Source organism: Ochotona curzoniae, unplaced genomic scaffold, assembly GCF_017591425.1.
Source record: "Ochotona curzoniae isolate NIBS_2020 unplaced genomic scaffold, NIBS_Ocur_1.0 patch56, whole genome shotgun sequence".
In the NCBI taxonomy this organism is placed as follows: Eukaryota; Metazoa; Chordata; class Mammalia; order Lagomorpha; family Ochotonidae; genus Ochotona; species Ochotona curzoniae.
In genome coordinates this window covers 609,444-631,543 of record NW_024467035.1, presented here as the reverse complement: position 1 = coordinate 631,543, position 22,100 = coordinate 609,444, and the positions used below count along the sequence as shown (strand labels likewise).

Sequence of the window (22,100 nt, the reverse complement as noted above, 5' to 3'; positions counted from 1 at the left end):
TTTGGCTGCTACTTGAGACTCAGCATAAGAAGACACCAGCCCTGATACACCTAAAAATGCTGGATCAGTTAGTCCACCCACGATGTCAAAAATCCAGATGGTAAAAATCAATGAGATAAGAGTATCTTCATAGTGTATGGATTGAGACTGAATAACCTCACTCTACTTTGCCGTTGCATTAGGCAGCTTTCCCTCTCTCCAAACTGTAAATTAGGGATATTAGTAGTACCATACTCTCAAGATAATTTTAAGGAGAAAATGGGTGAGCATGTAAATGCTCACCATGGTGATTCTCATATAATAAAAGTTCAATGCATTCATTATAATTATTATTAAAGGGGAAATAGGGATAATTCTTTGGGTAGCAGATTTGTTTCACAATGCCTGACACTAAAATTCTTTTTTATAGACAAAAAATTGAGGATTGGGTTGGTGCATTTGCTAACTTTCTAATAGATTATTTTAACCTATTTCTATGCATTGCAGATATCTCTTCAATTTATTGTAGATGCTGGAAATGCAGAAATTTCTTGCTTTTTTTGGGAGGGGGAATGGGAGAGTGTCAGAAGGAATTCAAAATTCTTATACCCTAAAGGTAGAGTGAATGAGACAGAACAAATAAAGAAGTTTCTAAATAACTCACACATAGACACAGATCCAGCCAGGATTCCAAAGTCCGCTGTTCTGGCTCCAAAGCCCATTGGTTACCATCCCACTTTCATACCTCTTCATGAATGCTGCCATTATTTCAATAATTAGAATGCAGAATTTCTCTTCAACCTTACAGGAATACTACAAGAGGATGATTACTGATCTCATTTCACAGATGAGAAAACCAGAAGCAGAAAGCTAAATAATGAGGAAGAGTTCCACAGAACTGTGAGTCCAACTGCTAAGTCCAACTACTGAGTTGAAATCCTACTTTTGAACTTTTCATTGTATAGTCCCCACACTCTTTGAAGGAAAGCCTGAGAAATCTACAGGAATAAAAAAGTTTAAGTAGGGCTGAAGCACAACAATATTTTATGTAATCTACTTCTAAGTATAATTAAGAACTCACAGTAATTTCCCTGAAGTCCTTTTACAAAATATTTTATTGAGTTGAAAGGTAAAATTATTCATTTCAAGGAATCTTTTCTACTTGAAAAGCTCTGCACTTAACAAAATCTTGGCTCTGTTAGATGTCTGGATTTTATCCCAATCTCATCATTGGAGGTGCATTCCCTCCGCCTCTGTTAAAAGTAGACATACAGGAAAAGGCAGCACAATAAAACTCCAAGCTCTCCACCTACTGAAGAAAAGCTCTTCAATCCAGTAAAAGGTCTGAGTTAAAAAGAAGGACGGAAATTTTATTATTTTCAAGTACTGTGGGAACTCTGGGTGTTTTGTCCTTGGAAGCTCTATTTTAATGAATAGGAAAAAAATGATTTTTAATTACCATGCTCAAAACCATGAAAGAGCAGAAGCAACCTCTATGCTTTTGGCAACTGCATTTAAAAATGCAGTTTTTAAAAACTTTTTTTTTAAAAGACAGGACACTTGCTTCTCCTAACAATAGCTGTATTCTCTTTTTGATGTGTTTTACTATTAATTATTGAATAATTAATACTAAGAGATCCAACCATGTATAAACTCAATTCAACAAAATTTGTTATTTTGAGCTTCATATTTTAATTGCTTTTAAGGCAAATGAGGAATCTGATATAAGGAAAGCAGATTCAAAACTAAAGCATGTGATTAGACAAAATGTCACCATAATATTTTCTGTTGCAGGTAAACTCATTAATTTGCACAAGGCACAGTACTCTAATGGAACTGGAGCGAATGTGGTTTGGGCAATCACATTCAATTTGAGGAAGTAAATTCATCTTTAGATATATGTATCAGAAATTTTTCATTTAAAAATAGTGAGAAAAGTACACAGTAGTATATTAATCTTAGATAAAATATAGAACATTATCCAAACAAGAAATTTTACTCAGCCCCTCACAAAAAGATGCATTCCATTTTAGAGACATAATTGTCTGTTTTTTCCATTATTATCATTATTATTATTTTTATTATTATTTCATGATACAGTTCCACAGACTGTGGAATTTCCCTTTCTCACTTCCCAAACTATCTCCCCACCACTGATTTCCCTCATATTATTACAATACTATAATCCTTCATAAACAGTCATTGCAGGCACGGGCAATGGCAGACAGTCCAGCATCCTATTCATAAGATAAATTTAATAATTTCATTGGGAGTCCATTTTTGATTTGCATAGTGTACTGTATCCTCACATCTGGATATGATAGTCTCCATTACAGTTACTGTACATCCTCTTAAATGAAAACCCACAAAACAAAATCAATAACAGGAAGAAAAACAGAAATTTACAACTCCATGAAAAAAATAACATGCAATTGAATGACTAATGTGTCACTGAAGAAATGAAAATCAAGAATCTTCTTGAGGAAAATGATGCTACTGTATGACTTTTTAGTCAATGAACAATTTAATATGAGAAAAAAACTGTCACAGGAAAGCTTTACTGGGCATGCTGTTCTGATCCAGCAGTTTTTGTTTTGTTTTGTTTTTTTTTTTTTAGAATCTGGAATATGTAGCTCCATTCTCTTTTTCCATCTAGAGTTTCCTGTGAGAGGTCAGCTGTGAGTCTGATTGATATTCCTCTATATGTCAATTGATTTTTTTCATGTGCACATTTAAGAATCTTTTCCTTATATTTGACTGAAAAGAGCTTGATTACCGTGTGTTGTGGCAAAAAATTGCTTTTGGTCAATCCTGTCTGGAGTTCTGTGCCCCTCCTGTATTCTGTTTCCCAATTCTTTCTCCAGACTAGGAAAGTTTTCCTTTACTGTTTTATTTAATACATTTTTTAACCCAGCTTCTCTTTCTGTACCTTCTGGAACTCCCATAACTCACATTTGGCCTTTTAATAATGTCCCTTAAATGCTAAATACTTCTCTTAGTTTGACTCAGTTCTTCTTTCAGCTTTTTGATTGTTTTCCCATAGTAACAACCAATACCTTAAATTCTGAGATTCTTTCTTCTGCCTCCTTCATTCTATTAAGACTTCCCACTGAAGTTTTAATTTGTTCCATTGTGTTCTTCATTACAAATAATTCTGCTTGATTTTGTTTCAGTATTACAATTTCCTCTGTGACAAACTCCTTAATTTTTTGCATGTGCTTCTCATTGTTAAGAAGCTTTATAACGACTTTTCTGATTTCTTTACCTGCCATTTCCTCGATGTATTTCTCAGTTAACTCTGAGGTTGACAAAGGGTTTTGTTCCTTTGCAGGTGAGTCTTCAGTAACATTCATTGTACCTTTGTCTCTTCTTTTGTTCTTGGTAGTTGTATTTCTCATTAGAAGATTCTTCTCCTTAGGGCAAGTTTCTAAGCTGTGTCAACTTCAGGTCTACAGTTCAATTTTATGGATTGTGTTTGGTACCCAGTTCTTTGTTTGCAGTCACTTGTGCCACTCCCTCCAGCAAGTTTCAGGTCTGTACTCTTGTGTTAGGCTTCTACCATGGTCTCCATAGTTCAGCTCCTGGATCACAACTCAACACATCCTGTGATCCCATGCTGTGGCTACACCATTGTCTGCACAACCTTTCTCCTATTTCTGGTTCAAGGAGTTCCCAAGATTGGGGAGACACCAGCTGTCCTAAGTAACTAGGTTGTTGGCAGTACCAATCTTGCCAGAACCTGCTGGCTGTTAGGTCTGAGGGTGTCCGGGACTTATTTTGACTCACAGGATAATAAAGCCAGTATTATTTTCAGTGTGGGACCACCATGCACTTAGCTGGAAGTGAATTCACTCCAAGCTTAGCATATGTACAGTTCATCGTTGCCCCTCCAGTCACACAGCCTTAGTCACACTATACAAAATGGTACCTGATATGCAACTGATGGAGTTTTTCATCTGTTGGCATTAGATCTGGGGGATACCCAGATCTATTTTGGGTGGAACCTGCAGGATGGCACACCAGTGCAACGCATCAATCCAGAAATGAGTTTACTCCCAGCTCAGCGCATGTACAGTCCTGTCCCATTGCCTTTGCCCCCCTATACAAAATGCTGCCCATGTGACTGTGTTGGGGATCTGCGCTGTGAAATCTACCCTGTTCCTACACTGCCTGTTTGCAGTCTGCTGCTCTGTCACTGCTCCTCCTCAAATCAAACAAATCAGCAGGATGGACAGTTCTTTGGCTAAGTTTACCTGCTGAGCTCCCAGTCATTCCCCCTTCATCCCTGGCTGCTGGTGGAGCTCTAGTCACCTGTGCAGCTTAGATGGCTGCTTGCTGACTGTAATGGGGTATCTGGTCACTGCAAAACCACACTGTTCTTTACACTGCTTTCCCATGTCTGTCGGTCTCCAGGTTCCCCTCTGCCATCGGCCTGTCCTCTCATGTTTTCTAGAATGTGCATACTCTGCTTCACCCTGGCTAAAGATTCTCAATTGTCCTTTCTCCATTCTACCATCTTGATCCTCTGCAAATATAATACTTACTCAAATTAGTAAGTATTTCGCTAAGACCTTCACATGTAAAGTATGATGAGAGAGGGTATTTTTGAAGACTTAAGTATTTGAAACGCACCAACACAGAGAAAAGAAAAGAGAGAAAAGGAAAGAAAGAGAGAGAGATGGGGAGAAAGAGAGGGAGGGAGACAGAGAGAGAGAGATGTTCCATGCGTCCTTTCACTTCCCAAATGGTCACAATGGCCAGGGTTGGGCTGGTAGAAGCCAGGATTCAGGAACTCAAGGATGGCAAGGGCCAAAAACAATTAGACCATTTCCTGCTGCTTTCCTAGACACATTAGCCAGGAGTCGGAATCAAAGTTGCAGCAGCCAAGACACGACCAAACTCACAGGAGATGCCCGCATTGCAACGGTGCCTTAATCCACAGTGTTGCGATACTACCAAGAGAGTTTTTTTTTAAGTTCTTGGAAATAAATGTTTAATTGAGAATTAAAAGTGTGTAAATTAGATGTATTAATTTCATTTTCAAGGAATAATGTTGAAAGATACTTATATTTGTTTTACTTAATATTTTTGTGGTTGTTTATACAAATTAGATATTATTTCAAATTTAGAAATAAGTTTTGCCAATAATTTACTTCAAGTTACAAATATTAAGATGCAAGGGGAAAAGGAAAACTAATCAGGTGAGTATCAGACATTTGGAATATAAATAGTTGGGCTTTTAATATGAATGACAGTTGCTTCTTCAGTTATGCCACATATGTATCTTCCTTAACAAACACCACAAAACAATAATTACTGAGAAGATATATCTTTTTGAGAACTGTTTTTAACAATAGTGATGTGGCCCTACTCCTCTATTATCACTTCAAAATTTTTTTTTCGGTGTTTAGAATAATTAGATGGAAACATCTGGCCAGTATTGTTCCAACCTAGATGCTTAAACAGAAATATTCCAAAAATACAAGTGTTTGTGCACATAAGCTATGATCAGGGATAAAAGAAAAGTATTTCAGGCCTTCAGGTGAGTTTTTGTAATAAAACTATTTTTAAGATATAATTTTCTTTGTAATAATTCCATATTTTATTGTGTGTGGAGTGGAGCGTTGATAGGCATAAGCTAAATTGCAACTGAAGAAAATCTAAAGTTGCTGATATGCACCTCACTATTTCCTTGCTTCAAAGTCTACGGAACCATCTGCTTGTTGGCAGGTGTAATTAATTAACTAAGAGGAAAAGACGCTCCCTTTTAAAATGAATAGGAGGAGAGGAGGGAGAACTCTGTGAGAGCCCTACTCTAGGCAGACCCTTCAGCTGGGTGCCTCTAGGCACATTTCTGATGCTGCAAACTCATTGAATTTAATAGTTCTTAATTTCACAAGATTTCTAATTACAGCTAGGGTAATAAGATGTGATCCACAAGTTGAAATAAAGTTGGCATCTTTTCAGGGAAAATCCTTCCATACAAGGTAGACTTCCTGAAGTGTAGCAGCTCATTTATTTATATACATGATGTCCTTTTATTCACTCAACATTGTTAATAAGTCATTTTGAATCTATTTTGCAGTTGGGCGACAAATGCATATTTATAATGAAGAAATGTGTCATCCAAGCTTTTGTCTCAAAACCAATATTTCTTATCAGAATAGTCAAGGAATATCCATGAAAAGTATGATTTTCCATGTAATAACAAAAAAGGATTACATTCCAAAAAGAAAATATAGAGGAAAATATAATACAAAGATCATAATACTTGTTCTAATGTCATATATATCATGTTACAGCTACATAGTCTGAAAGATAATGAATTCTACAACATTTTTCTTTTCAGCGTTCATGAATTCATTTATGTATGTATTTTCTATTTATCTGAAAGGCAGACAGAAACATATCATTCCAATCCACTGGTTCGATGCCCAAATAACAGCAGTAACTGGGGTTAGGCCAAGACAAATCCAGAATTCTGGAACTTAACTCAGGTTTCCTATGTATGTGGCAGAGACAAAAGGACCTGTGCCATCTCTAGCTGCTGCTTCCCAGGGTGCGTATCAGCAGGAAATTGAAACTGGAAGAAAAATTGGGACTTCTAGGCACACAAATATGGAATGATGGCTTCCCATGTGGCGTCTTAATCACTGGGCAAACAAGATTTTCTTCTTTAAATACCCTTATGGAAAAAAAAAAAAATCTGCCTTAAAGTCAAACATCTCCTGAATTGAAATATTAAGGCAAGGCTCACCAAATAGAAAGTGAAAGTGAACCGTGTTTAATGGAGATCTCCTGTCACAACTGGGAAGCAGCCGTGACCAAAAAGCTCAAGAGGCAGCCCAGACAATGTACGTGCAGCTTTGCCGTCAGAGGCCAGAAATCCAGAATGTACTGGTAAACACTTGCAACTTCACCCCTACTGACCTTAAGCAAAGCATGGCCAATGGGAAGGCAGCTTACCAGCTCCAGCAAGTTGTTGGTACCAAACGCTACCATTTCTGGGAACACATGAACTGGAATGAGGTCAATTATGAAAGATATAGCTGCACTCCTATATTCACACAGGTGAGTTCAATTATCACTAACAAAAAACATCAAAGATTTCCAATCTAAATCAAACCTACATGTCTAAAATATCTGACATTATGAGCAAGTTTGAGTACAATATTGATAATTACTAAATAATATCAGTTTAATATAGCTGATTATATAATTAGTTTATTATAGTTACTTAATACAGGAATATTTACTTGCAGTCACTATAAGTCAAAAATTAGATAAGATTGAAACTTTACCTAGTCTTCCTTGCCATAAATTACCATTGCCCCCAAATATTAGCAGTTTTTATGTAAATTATTTTTTGATTTATCTCTTTTATAGTCACCCACTCTGTGGAAAAAACCAATGCAATGATTTCATGACTTAAAAATGAAATGATATGACCTCTGACCACTAGAAAAAGATTATCCAAATAAACAGACAGAATTATCCATAGATACTACAATGAGGATTTATCCAAAGTGCAGTGGGAGAATAAAAAGAGTACTTATATTTGCTGGGATGAATTGGGAAAGCTTTAGTCAGAAAGTTGTAAGGTAAACAAACTTCATACCAGGATTACTGAAGAATGACTTTCCGTGAAGATGTCCAGTGTTTGCCAAAAATGGAGGTTCTGAAAAGAAGTTACAGCCAGTAGCCATAAAAAGTAGCTGTGTGTCTCCACAGCACACATCCTCAAATGAAGCAGAGGGGTCTGGGTACACACTTTAAAAATTTAAAAAATAATAATTAAACAAAGAAAAAGAAAAAAATAGGTCTAAAATTTAAAAAAAAATTTTTTTAATCTGAAAAGATAAGTGGCTTGTGATAATTGTCACCTGAATGTAAGATTTCTGGAGATAGGTCTAAGAATGGATGGAAAAACGAGGCCTGAAAAGAAGCGAGGAGAGCATCACAAACAGGCTGCAGTGGAAAGTTTCTGATTGGGCAAGGGCAGTGGTTGGGAAGACTAGTCAGGTTTGAAACAGAATAAGACACTTGTCATATTTTTGACGTGAATGATAAAGAGGATGGACTAATAAATTCCATGCTTTTGACTGGGATATCATGAATTTTGACTTGAAATTTAAAACAGATACAATGAAAGTTTTGGAATAAAAAATTAAACACTGATGATAACTACAGTTTAGTTTGAAGTGTTTAGGGGGAAAATCTTATATTAAAAACTAGGCATTATTTTAATATTCATTTTTGAAATTTTATCTTTGATATTGCTTACATAGTTGCAGGGAGGTAGGCTTACATGAGTCCCCAATTAGAGTAGGGAGGGTCAGGCATGCAGAAAGGTAAGTGAGACACATTTCAGTCTTTCTTGCTTTTTCCTGTTTGCACAAGGGAGGAGGCCACTCTTTGCTGTCAAACCACATCAGTACCCAGGGATGGGGGAGAGATCTCAATGCGGGGAAGCATGTTCTGAAAGTAAGTGGCTTCAACAGCCCTGAGATGTTGTAGGTTTTACTGCTCCAGGGTTGAGGGGATCTCTCCAAGGGCTACTGAATGACAAAGTCTACCTTAGTGCATCCATAGGAACAGGAATATGCTGCAAAGCTTGCCCAGGATAAATGTCCAACCTGTTCTGCTTTTCATCCCCTGTTGGCCTACATGAGCTGTCCGTCATGGCCCCCAGGTGCACCTGGAAGTGCTGTCCACTTCACAGGCACCAGCAACTGAGCACATGCATTCTGTGGTCAGACTACACATCTTGTGATTTTCCTTGTGGCCACGGTCTGAGTCCAGTGGCACAGTCAGGCAGTCTCCCAAGAAATCTCACCTAGGTTTGACTCTCATGTGAGCCAGCCAGTGCAGGGTCAGATTTGGTCTGTCACCAGTATCAGCCAGCGCACATACTGGTGAAAGTAGTTTGGTCAGATCTGCCTGAGCTCCATTTCACATGCTCTCCATAGACCTGGTCCTCATGCATACACGCAGGTACCAAGACCTAGTCAGAGTATTCTAATATTTAACTAAAATTTAGATATATGTCACCCTAAAAGCAGGTATTTGCAGGTCAAAAATGTATATGTGAGATTCCTTGCATCTGTAATAATCAATGAAATACTAAATAAAGAATAGGTGCTAAGGGTTATATGTGCCTACCTAGCCTTAACCACCACGACTGGTGCAAGTGGAACACACTAACTCTGTGCATATCTATACTGTCATCACTGCTTCTCTGCAACAAAGTTGGCACCTCCCCATTATCTGATTTTAAACTTGGCTTTAGAACTCGCTTTCTGTTCATCAGGTGGCAGAGTGATCACTTGCCTTTTCTAAGTCCATAATCACGAGAATAAGTTTTAAAGATTTATTTATTTCTATTTTTATTTGAAAGGAAGATTTACAGACAGAAGAGACAGAAGTCTTCCACCACTGGTTCACTCCTAAAATGGCTGTAATGACTAGAGCTGAGCCAAAGCAAAGCCAGGAGCCAGGAGACTCTTCCAGGTTTCCGAGATTGCGCAGGGTCCAAGAACCTGAGCCATCCTCCACTGTGTTCCCAGACCATAAACAGGGAACTGGATAGGAAGCATAGAAGAAGTGAATGGATGCTACTGGATGGTAGCACTGCAAGGCCAGAAGATTAGCCTTTTGAGCCACTGCATTAGCCTTGATGAGAATTTCTAATGCTGTGAATAGTTGCCAACCCTTTATCTGAAACTGCCAATAAACTACACAGGCAAGCTCTTCCAGTCCCAGACTGCTTGGAGCTAGGCATGAAGTGAAGCTTCCCAATCAAACTGGATCACCCACATAATAACTGTTGTTTAAGTAACGGAGTTTTATCACAAGGATTCTGAAACTCATTTCAGGGGCAATGGTAGCCAGAACAATGTTGTGAAGACATAAATGAGGTAAATGACACAAAGGAAATACTCAGAAATGATCATTACTGATATATTGGTTTTTGAGTTGTTGAGATACAAGAATCATGAAAAACCTAATTAACTGTAACCAAGGTATTGGATAACAATGTTTAACAATTTTCAAATGAGACAAATCAATTTTATTGATGTATAACTTTTAAAATAATGGAAATACTATTTTTAATTAAAAGCCTTTCTTTTATAATTCATAATTTAAAACCTAAAAACACCTTATCCCTAAACATAATTTGAATAATTCCTAAAAGAATTAGCTTATTACCTTCATCCCAAAATGAAGACGCTAACAGAAACTCAATCTTATCCTTCCCTATGTTAATGTGGTATGTCATCAGAAATACAACCAGTATTTTGGAAGCTTTTGCCAAGTACATTGTTTACTCCAAACAAAGTTACAGCTTAATAATGCCATTGATTAATATGGGGCTTACAGGCTTAGCACGATGGCTCAATTGAGTAATCCTCTTTCTACAAGCACTGGGCTACAGAATGGGTGCTGATCTTTCTCCAGGATGTTCTTCTTCCCATTCAGCTCCCTGCTTAGGCTCTGGGAAAGCAGCAGAGAATGGCCCAAGCCCTGGGACACTGCACCCACATGGGAGACCCAGAGGAAGCTTCCAGCTCCAGGAATTTTGACCACTTGGGTAGTGATCTTGCAGTAGTAGATGCAAGACTTTTTCCCTCCTTCTCTCCATAAATCTGTCTTTCCAATAAAAATAAAAAAGGGAGTTTTTATATTTCATATATGATTTTTAAACTCTATCAGTTTTATAGTTTTCTGATAGGTGACCCTTCCAAAGCTTTTCAATATTTATTTTCATTTAATTTTTGAGAACTCAGTTGGCCCATTTATAGTTACTCAACATTTACATTCATAGGAATAACAAAATGAAGATGAAATACACAATATGCAAAAGCATACATAAAAGAACATGTGTGCCCTGCGTGGACACTCAGAATGAGAGTTATGACAAAGTCCGCCTTGGCACAGAGCAGCGTCTTGAGCACTCATCCGATCTGTGTACTTTGCCTCCGAGGGAAAGTACTTTCATGTTGCCCTCCAGCTGCCAATAATCCTCCACTGAAGCACTTCCTAAGTACTGCTAAAAATATCCTTTACATCACAGGCTTCTTTCATCCTTCCTTTCAAAGCTTAAACTGCCATAGTTCTTACATCGCAGATAATTGCTTTAGAGAAACTGCAACTAGTAAACTAAGTTCCCTTAAGTAAACACTTACCAAGATTGTTGGTCCAGAATTCTTGTCATTAAGCAAATGCTACCTGGCTGTGCCTCGATATAAATTAGTACAATTCTGTCTGATATCTCTGGCACTGTGGAATGTTACATTAGGAAGTTCTTCAAATGATGCCATTTGGGCAACTCTCTGTCCTATTTTTACCTGATTGAATCATCAACCAAATTTCTTCAACTGAAGTAAATTTCAACTTATAATAATTCCTATTTTTTGAAAAAAAATAAAATGCTATATCAAAGAATTGTGCAAACTAATATTTTATTAGATGTTTTCCTATTTAGAATATGAAGATTCTTTAAATTTGATTTGTTAGAATTATTTGATTTTACAGTATATTAATCATGGAATCAAACTGAAGATTTAGCAGTGATCATTTACGGGTAACTTAAGCAAAGTCTTGATGAGTAATATTATGATGTCATTCTTTTTCATTTGACAGAATGAGTAATATTAAGTAAGATCAAGAGTAAGAAAAAGAAAGCAAAACACAAACTAGCTAAAAAAGCTAGGAATGCTTTTCATATTTTTAATAATTTAGGTTAGGAAAATACATTTACTTGTAGGCAAATTGTTCAATAGTATCAATTTAATTAAAATGTTTCATATCTGACATGGTCAATGTCCCTTTTATCATTGTTATTGGCACTGCCCATAAATAACAAAGGTCTAGTCCTCATTGTACCTTCATTAGGGCCCTGGGATAGAAAAATGAACTCAAAACGAAATGACAGACAGTCTCCTACGTGGTTGGGAGTCACTCCAGCAACAGCAGGATGGACTTGTGAAAACTCACAGAAGACACCCATTGTGAGACAGGATGGGAGAACAGAGAGAAGGGGAAGGAACTTGGGGAGGGGGAAGGGAGGCCCAGCGTCAACTAAACTGTATCAAAAAATAAAAAGAAAAAAAGAAAAATATATACTTCATACCAGGCTACAATTAGCCATTGTGATCTGTAGGACCTGGGTTTGACTTCATATATTTCTTTAACTTTTTTTCTTAATTTTATTTTTATTGGAAAGTCAAATATACAGAGAAAAGAAGAGACGGAGAGCAAGATCTTCTGTCCACTGACTTTACTTCCCAAGTGGCCACAATAGCCAGAGCTGCTTTGATCTGAAGCCAATAGACCAGAGCCTCTTTCAGGTCTCCCACATGGGTGCAGAGCCCCAAGGCTTTGGACAATCCTTAGCTGATTTTCCATGCCACAAGCAGGGAGCTGGATGGGAAGCAGGACTGCTGGAATTAGAACCAGTGCCTATGTGGAATCCCAGCACATGTAAGACTAGGACTTCAGCCACTAGGTTACTGTGTTGGGCCCTTTTGTAATCTTATGTTCTACACTAGGGCATAGTAAAAATTATACATATTATTCTCCATCATAGTGCTGTTTTAAGGAAAATTATGATTGCATTGTGACTGACTGATTTAAATATAGTTCATAAATCAAAGAAGAGAAATCAATCTATTGTAGAACTTGAGAGAAAGTGAAAACAAAACAAAACAAATTTTATCCAAAAGGGAGTGAAAGGACCCAATATTTTTTCATCTCATGACTCACTGTAGGTTTTTAGTTGGCATTTTTTCCTTGGTGCTAGTAGGTTTTCAAACGTAAGATTTACTGAATAGATTGAATAAAACTAAAACACAGCATTCATTAACATTACCATAATAAGTAGTTAACCATAGTGAACCTACTTTCGCCTATTTCCAATGCTTTTGTGACACTGCACAATTCAGAACACATACTTGTAAGTCCTTATCATTCTCTTAATGGAAAGGACTTCATGAATATGAGCAAAAGATGCCACTATTATAAGCAGCAAAATGAACCCAATTTTCTGATATTTTTGTCTTTTCTGATTTCTATTACAAATAAAATCCTGTTTCTCTGCAAGACAATTATGAAATTTTCTGTTTAACAAGACAATTTTTAGTTCTTAGCAGATGATCTCATTGTTGCGAACATTTAGCGATTCATTCAACTTTACTATATGCCCACAGACTAATGGGGATCACTCCTTGACCTTTAGAAGCATTATATCTGGTGGTAAAAGTCCAGTTTAAAAGATGTCTATAAAACAAAAATATCTTAAATATGCAAAACTGAGGAAATACAAATGAGTCATATTTGGCACAAAATATTTACACTGCGCATTACAGATTGATTTAATAATTCTAAGAATTTGGGGGTTGTCTAATTTTTTTAAACATGCTTACTTGAGAGGAATTTATCTATCCATCCATCTAGAAAGAGTTTGTGTTCCCACAAGGCCAGGCTGAAGTCAGGAGCAAATAACTCGAGATAGGTCTCGCATACTGTTGGCAAGAACTCAAACATTAAGTCATGACCACTGCCACTTGCATCTGCATCATTGGGGGGTTGGAGTCAAGTCAGAGTTGGTTACTGAATCCAGGCACTTCAAATGGGAGCGTATCACCATCAACAATCCTAAACACTCCACTGTGCCCCATGTCCAAGATCTTTCTCAAACTTTTCTCCTCAGCAGCACCAACACAAGGAAACAAAAACACATCAAAATGTGCTAGCATCAACCCATTCTCATGGCAACTTTCAAATCAAGTTATGGTAGAACTTTGGACTTCCATTGATAACTAAAGAAATTGACTAAAACGCAATCAATGCAAACAATCTCTTAATGTTAAGATTTCAGTATATTTTGAAATGGACTAATATAAGAACGATACTAAATAGTACTATAATCAAGAATTACAAAGCAAATAATATTGCATTTTTCTTTGTGCATAATCCAACATATATACTTGAATGCCTACTATATTTCCAGAAAAGTGCTTTGGAATGCGAACATGCAATAAACAAAAATATGTTATTTTCTTTTATGAAATCTACCATTTTGGGCCTGGCGTGGTGGCCTAGTAGTTAAGGTTCTTGCCTTGAATGCACCAAGATCCCATATGGGCTCCAGTTCTAATCTCAGAGGACCCACTTCCCATCTGGCTCACTGCTTGTAGCCTGGGAAAGCAGTCAAGGATGGTCCAAAGCCTTGGGACCCTGCATCTCCATGGGAGATCTGGAGGAAGTTCCTGGCTCCTGGATTCGGATCAGCTCAGCACTGGCCATTGTGGTGACCTGGGGAGTGAATCATGGGACGGAAGATCTTCCTCTCTATCTCTCCTCCTCTCTGTATATATGACTTTGCAATAAAAAATAAGTAAATCTTTTAAAAAAAGAAATCTACCATTTTAAGCACAATTTCAAACATTTTGTTGTATAAAGAGTTGAGGAGAATAAAAACAATACTGAATTGCTACAAATCTTTGTTATCTATTATCCATAGAGATTTTCATTTTCCAACATACTACACATTTTGCTTATTTCTTAATTCACTGAAGATTGGCTACCTGCTCTTCCCCAGTCCTTGCATGTCTATCAAAATATCAGCTCCATAATGACACAGATTTTTGTTCTGTTTTATTTTTTTTAAAGATTTATTTATTTTTATTGGAAAGGTGGATATACAGAGAGGAGGAGAGACAGAGAGGAAGATCTTCCGTCCGATGATTCAGTCCCCAAGCGGCCACAATGGCTGGAGCTGAACCAATCCGAAGCCAGGAGCCAGGAGCTCTCCTGGGTCTCTCACGTGGGTGCAGGGTCCCAAAGCCTTGGGCCTTCCTCGACTGCTTTCCCAGGCCACAAGCAGGGAGCTGGATGGGAAGTGGGGCTGCCGGGATTAGAACTGGCGCCCATATGGGATCCCGGCACGTTCAAGGCTAGGACTTTAACCATTATGCTATTGCACAGGGCCCAGTGACTGGCCTGTTTTATTTACCAAGAATCTCGAATGGCATCTGGCATTCAACAGATATTTGTTAAATTAATGAATAAGTCAGAATTTGCTTAACATCAATATTACGCAGAATGAAAAATCAAAATATAAATTTATCAAAATTATCAGACATGACACTGATAGACACAAAACAATAAGCCAATGAAACCTAATTAACTGTCTAGGGGAAAAAATGCCTGTTTGTACTGTTACAAGGATTCTCCAAACCCTTCATAGAAATACATATTCCAACAAAGTCATGCTTGTTTTTCAAAACTTCATTTCAGAATAAAACTTACCACTGATTCTATATTTTCATAAGCTCTTATATGTGTACTGATTATTCTGTATTCCTAAAAACTTCCCCCAAAAAAATTCATGAAAACATACTTTATTTGATGAAAGCCTCAGTTTAAGGAATAGATTAAATCTTTTAGCCGAAAAGTTATTTTCAGAGATACAAACTTTTGAAGGGGTTTTTTCTCTAAGTTTAGTCACATGCAAATGCAAAGGATTCTGTCAGCTTTATATTCAAACTTATCCTGGGGCTTTGAAATGTAAGTGTGTAATCTATAATCCACATTTCACATTGGGAAAAATTACAAAACTTGCTCATTTAATAGTATGATTAGATTAAAGGATATAAAGTAAAATTTAGATGGTTTGAATGACACAATCCTTTTTTTCTTTTGAAAAAGTCATTTTCCTCCCATCATGAGTGTATTCCTCACATAACTGCAAGTTCCTATTTATTCATTCATTAACTCACATAATTTACTGAGTATTGTACAAGGAACATGGCATCAGCTACATGTGCCCATATTTCCAAACATTGGAACTATTTTATTTTCATTATTAGAGATAAGTTATTTTCATTTCTTTAAGTTTTAATGTACAGCTATATATTGGGGTCTATTAGATCCTTTGTTTGCATATTCTAGGCCAACCCACTCCTTCTACAGCTGAGGAAACAGAAGAACTCATGGACCAGTGGAGCATTGCAAGCTTATCCAATAAGACTGAGAATCCACAAGGAAGGCCACTATCATCCCTGTGAAGATAGGCCTATGAGTTCAAGTCGGAGTTGCTAGGCAAGTAAAAAAGATCAAAGGGCTACAATCCTATTTTCCACTAGGGGAATTAAAAGATTCTGTTAAGAGACTACAGAAGTCATAATAGAATTTGGTAAAGTTGCATGATAGTAATAGTAATAGTAAAAGTAATAGCCTTTGTATATACAAACAGGTCCATGACTGAGAATTCCCAATAGCTGTAAAAATAAATCTAAATGTCTTGGAAATTTTTAACCAAAAAAATTCTGGGATCTCTACATGAGAATTAAATAACCTTAAAGAAATAGAAGATGACAACGAAATAAAACAAAACAAAAAATCTGCCATGCTGATGGATTGGTAGAGTTAATATAATCAAAATGTCTATGCTTATGAAACACCATTTAAATGGCTAATTACCACTGTCAATTATGCTAAGTTATTTTATTTAATGATCTTTAGAATGTCAACATTATTGTTTTTCTAATTTGTATCCTAATGAAACAATTTAGAAACCAGGAATTCAAAGAAGATGCTTATTGATACAATTTTACTAAGGTATACTTAGTTCTCTCTCTACTTCTAATTTGTGGTACCTATTTATACATAAATTAAAGGCATATACTCATCCATGTTAGTCTGATTATGTTTTGATCTCTAAATTTTATGTTATTTATATTTGCAGAAGTTGTAGAAAAACTTCTAAAAATTAATAGGAATTAACAGTGAATGTTTGAAAAACAATAAACATCATTCCTATATGAAATGTTTATCAAGGTAAGTGTAAATTTTAAATTTCTTTCAATGGAAACAAATATTTTATTAATTAAACATGTCACATACAAACTGAAATATAACCTATGTCTTAGAAATGTTGATTAAAATAGACATTAATTTCACTAGCATGATCTTTTAATCACATTTTACTTATCCTGCAGTATGAGTTAGTATGGATATGAGAAAGCACATTTAACCAGGTCTGCATGTGAAGACTTAGACATGTCCACACAGGATGTAAAAACCTATCACTGAACCTCAGTCACAGCAATATCACCACCACCAAAGCGCAGAGTGAACCTCACCAAGTATCACTTACTAGTTTAATATTTCCAATCTAGGCGACAAGTTAAAAAAAAAAATTGACCTCCAATTAGAATCAAACTAGTTTTTGAGCTTTTAGCATTATATTGAAACAGCTCATCATCAAAGACAATTTCAAGACTTTTCAACATTTCCTACATACTGGCTAAAGGTAAATGACAGTATATGGTACAATGGCAACAATAAAATATTTATCAGGTAAACAAAGGCATTGCTCTTGTCCATCTCAAATAAGTCTGATTTTGAAAGACATCATTTCAACCATAATGTCTTCTATTATGTGGTTTATGTACTGTGCTCTTTACACTCATTGGGCAATGATAATTTTTAGAACCTTGTTAAAAATTCTAACCTGGGCTCATCATGATGGCCCAATGACTAAATCCTGGCCTGGGAAGCTCCTGAATTCCATATGGGCTGCTCCACTTCCTATCCAGCTCCCTGCTTATTGCCTGGGAAAGCAATAGAGAATGGTCCAAAACCTTGGGACTGCACACCTGCATGGCAGATATAAAAGAAGCTCCTGGATCCCGGCTTTGGATTAGCTTGGCTCTGACCCTGTGACAAACTAGGGAGTGAACCAGAGATACAAGTTCTGTGTCTCTCCTTCTCTCTTTAAATCTGCCTTTGCAATAAAAATAAATAAATCTTTTAAAAAACCTTTTCTAATCTTACATTTGTCCATCTTATCATCAGTAATTTCCATACTAGAAAATGTGCATTTTTTAAATTACTGATAAAGTATCCCAGCGATGAAATTTCCTAATATTTCTAAAAGGAGGATTGCTATTCATTATTAAGTAAAATATAAAGAGAAATCATTGGGATTTAATAATAATAACATAAATGCCAAATATGACTTAGTTACTAAAATAACAACATCTGCACCCTATTAAAAAAGTAATTTATTTATATTCACTTTAACATGAAGCTAGACAGAAATACTACAATATCAGAATAAATGTGGTGTGAAGTCAAGGAAACATATTAATATTTATTCTTTCCAAGAATATCTTCAGTTGTCTGTATTTCAAAATGACAAATGAATAAAAATTCACACAGATACCACTGTGTTTATAACTCATTTCACAGTATCCAAATTAATTTCTAATAAACATTAACTACTATGTTTCATAGCAGTGACAGCATCTCCACAGAGAGAAAAAGGAAGTTATCAGTCTAAAAGCACTGGGGACTATTATTAAATAGCGCATGTCTACATATACTATCATTACAGTAATCAATTTATATCTTATAAATTAACAAGAAATATTTGAAGATAACACTCTTTTCAAAATGGGTTATTTTACAAAGATATTTATTTCCTTTAGTAATGTCACAAAAGAAATTATTTTGTTTCTATAATAGCCTTTTGACTATCAGAACATCATATAAAATGTTTTCAGATATATTTCATTAAAGATAAATATACTCCTTATAAAATACTAACAGACTTCTTATCTGCAAAAATGTTTTCTTTAAAAATGTATATACAGCACACTCTTATGTATCAGAGGATTTAGATGTCAGTGATTGCTATTTCAAAACGAGGTTGAGACTATAAAGTAATTTGTATGCAATTCTGGAAGCAATAGTCAGTGGTGATTTCAAAGGAGAGCTAAAGAGCATGCTCTCTCTGAATACCTTGGCATTAAAATAACTGCACAAATTGAACTGGCTGAACAATATCTGTTAAGGAGTCCTTTGCTGGTTTCTAGATTCAAACTTCAGTTGGGCAGCCATGAATTCTGTAAAACATTATTAAGTAGCTTTATGATGTTGATATCATTTGAGAAGTGAGTATAATATTTCCTTCACAAATGGATGGAATATAACATAGAAGTTTAGATAATAAAATACCCAGGTACTGAATACATCCCAGAATCCTCTCTCCTTTCCCTCTATAGCCTCAGTCAATCAGTGAGAATCTTCTGGGTGCAAGTGCAGTAAAGAATTTTCGCGTTGCTTTTCAAAATCGGAGATTAATCACTACATAGGCACACTCCAAAACTAAGACCATTTCTTACTTGATGAATGCAGTGGCATGCGGTTGTCTTAATTCCAAGTTACTGTCACTTTTCTGCTCCACCATTCTCACTATCCAGGTGACAAGGAGCTCTGTTTCCATCAGTCTCTTCCTAGGAAAAAGGAAACCTTCCCCAGGTTCCCTTTAGAAAAATTTGCTACTTTTAGACATGGCAGCATTACATCCCTGTGCTTTAATGAAAACCTGACAAGGAGAACAGATTAGCATGAGTTGATTAGATTCAGATTTGGCTCTGAGTCTTGGGTAAGATCATCTTTCCTGAGGGATGCAATTGGAAGAAAAAAAACAAAAACCTGAGTTTTTAAAGTTTTTTTTTTTAAGTAGGAAGAAAAGGCAATGGGGGTTGAGTTGGCAACCAAATGAATATACTCACATTGGGTTCTATAAATATGTTAATTTTCACATCCAATAGTTTTATGATTAGCCTAACTATTCATGCAGAAGACACATCCTTGGCTGATGATACACACATTCCCATTATGAGTCATTCTAGCATCAAGCTAGAATGGACTGAGTAATTTTTAAATGGTGCTATTTTAAAATATTCCCAATTGGGGTGAATATCTAATGCTAAGATTCTAATTAACATTCCTACATTCGGTATCAGAGCACCTGGGTTCGGCATCCGGGTCCGGCTCTTGAATCCAGTTTCCCGTGAGACAGACCCTCGTGCGGGACATGTGATGCTTCCTGCCACCCTGTGATAGACTCAAACTGAGGTTCTACCTCCTTGCTCTGGCTCCTGCGACCCCACCTGATATGGGCAAGTGAGGAGCAAACCAGAAGGCTGAAAGTATTCTCTCTAAACCTCCTTCAATCTCTCTCCTTCTTTCTCTGCTTCTAATATAAATAAGGAAAAGTTAAAGTATCCCACCTTATAGGGAAACTTGGTCAAAGAATGGGCATTTACTTAAGACAAAAGAGCAAATCTACCTGGCTGAACTGAAGCATGGAAGCAACCCCTATACATCTATTCAGAACATTCACTATGAAAATCAGTGTATTATGTCTTTAAAGTCCCTTCTGGCCCTTCAATTTTATATGTATAAGATTATCAATATGTCACACTGCAGCAATTTTATGGCACATCAGTTTGATTTAAGAGGTACAGATAGGCTACATATTCTCTCTCTCTCTGTGTCTCTCTCTTTGATAGAACAAAGAAATGACAGTTAAAGAGCAGAAAAATTACCATTCAACACAATTTACGTAGGCTCTTTGAAATGGAAGTGAAAAAATCAGAAAAACAAAACAAAACAAAATCAGTATAAGCTAATTCTGAGGCAAAAGTGTAGGCAATGTAAGAGAATTTTTGCCGTCTGAAAAGGTGCATGGCAAAGCTGCAAGAACTGAACAGCAAGTCACAGGCTCTAACAGTAGCTATCATAATGGTGGTGCAGCGAAATAGCTGTAGTGGCGAATCACAGATTGGTGTAGGTCCTCAAGGAAAAACTGCAAACCTTGAGAGTAATTTCAGAGTGAATTTTGGCTTTATGCACAAGTGTGTTGTTTAGTTTTAATAATGATCATTGAATTTAAGGAAAAATATATTTAAATTGTTCGTATTACAAGAACAGGAATTTTTATTATACAAAATAAACCAGGTTGAAACCTGGCTGGCAAACAATGCCTTGAAAAATTGAATATTTATTGAATATGATGTGCTAGTCAGCACACGACATGGAATAGTGAATCTTAGAAAACAGCAGGGGCATGAGTCATGGTGCAGGACATCACGGTTTGGGACACTAACATCCCACAAAGGAGCCATATTACCCTTTTAACACAGCTTCCAACTAACGCACCAGGAAGGAAGCAAACGATAATTCCAGTCCTAGGTTGACTGCCACCCTAACTGTCCACAGCAATTAGGGCTAGACCGCTGGGTAATCAACCAGTACAACGGTTATTTTCCTATCTCCCCCCTCCTTTTTTGTCACTCTGTGTTTAAAGAATACATAAGCATGTTTTAAAGGAAGGTATTCAAATAAGCTGAATAGCAGAAAATAGGCAACTTTTGAACCGTCACTAGCAGAAAATAGGCACCTTTTGAACCATCACTCAGTAACAGGGACAAACTTCAAGACAGAGTAACAGCAAGTGTTTGCTTGAAGTAACACCTGGAGAAATCACTACAAAATACTGGTCTGAGCTCAAACTGTAAAACAACATAAAACATTGTGTATATTAATGTACTTAAAATCTTTCTCAAACTTGATACAGGCCACAGTCATACACCACTCAGGGACCAATGTAAACATCACGGCACCACCAACTCTTTGTCAAGGATTACCATACAGTCGGCTCATGTGATATCTTAAAGGAAAGATCTTTACTTAAATCTACCCATACACTGACAATTCCCATTCTGTGAAAGATTATGAAAAGCAATAAAGAATAAATCCCAATCTCAAAAAATGCAAGCTCCTATGTGATTTACAGTCCTCTACCTACCATTTTTTTTTAACACTTTTTATCTGTTTGAGAGACAGACACAGAGTGAGACTGAGAGAGGAATATTTCCCAATCTCTCATTCACTTCCCACTTGCTTGCAACAGCTATGACTGTGCTGAGCCAGAGTCAGGACATGGTGACAGCAGCCATCCCTCCCACATGAACACGGAGAAGTAGGAATCCAACTGCTGATGCCATTATCATTGCTTCACAGGCAGGAAGCTATGTGTAAGGAGTCTGGAGACAAACTCAGACATCTGGTATGGGAAGCAAGTGACCAACTGGTGCCTAAACTGCTGGACCTAATACCCAGGTACCGTAATTTTTGGAAGAGAGAGAGAGAGAGAGAGTTCACAAAAAAGCCAGGAGCAGCAAGTGAATTAACACTGTGAACTGCGTTAACAACATGAAAACATTTTGCAAATACTTCTTAACCCTACTTCACATTCCCAA

At 36.6% G+C, this 22,100-nt stretch overlaps 1 protein-coding gene across 4 annotated transcripts in view; it reads right to left on the bottom strand.

The window, feature by feature from the left end:
* Positions 1–22,100, bottom strand: part of LOC121168093 (receptor tyrosine-protein kinase erbB-4) — a 984,643-nt gene that overhangs the window by 363,728 nt on the left and 598,815 nt on the right. The window lies entirely within an intron of this gene.